Source organism: Echinococcus granulosus (genome assembly GCF_000524195.1).
Source record: "Echinococcus granulosus chromosome Unknown EG_S00040, whole genome shotgun sequence".
Lineage (NCBI taxonomy): Eukaryota > Metazoa > Platyhelminthes > Cestoda > Cyclophyllidea > Taeniidae > Echinococcus > Echinococcus granulosus.
Window position 1 is genome coordinate 52,228 of NW_020170420.1, and position 524 is coordinate 52,751.

The window sequence follows — 524 nt, forward strand, 5'->3', positions numbered from 1 at the left end:
TTTGCACATCGGACCTTGCTTCGTAAAAGTGGAAATAAAATTGAGCAGGCCAGTGAGGTTGTAAGCATTGCAAAAGAATCTGAAGTTGGACCATTAGAGACGCCTTCTCCCATCGAAAGCAAAAGAGTTAGGCATCCCCCTAGAATTGCATGTTAATCATTACAGCAACAAATACGTTTCTCTCTTAATTTACTTTACTGTAAAAGGGCAAAATTTTGAACAATTGGCAATGTGATCACCTTATTTCCAGTTCCAATTTCTTATTTTCTCAATATGATGATGTAATTGCTGCCCAACAAAATGGGTAGAAATGAACTAAATTTCTTAGAGAAAATATAGTACTTGTACTTAGTAATTAATATAGTACTAAGTACTAAGTATAGTATAGTACTTGTCTTATCTGTGTCTTATTTCACCATCCACTAAAGGCAGCGCATCCTGCCTAGAGCAAGAGGAGTTGATCCTTTTCACCTACTAACCCTAGACATGAGTTGAACCTGTATGAGTACTAAGAAACAATCAAG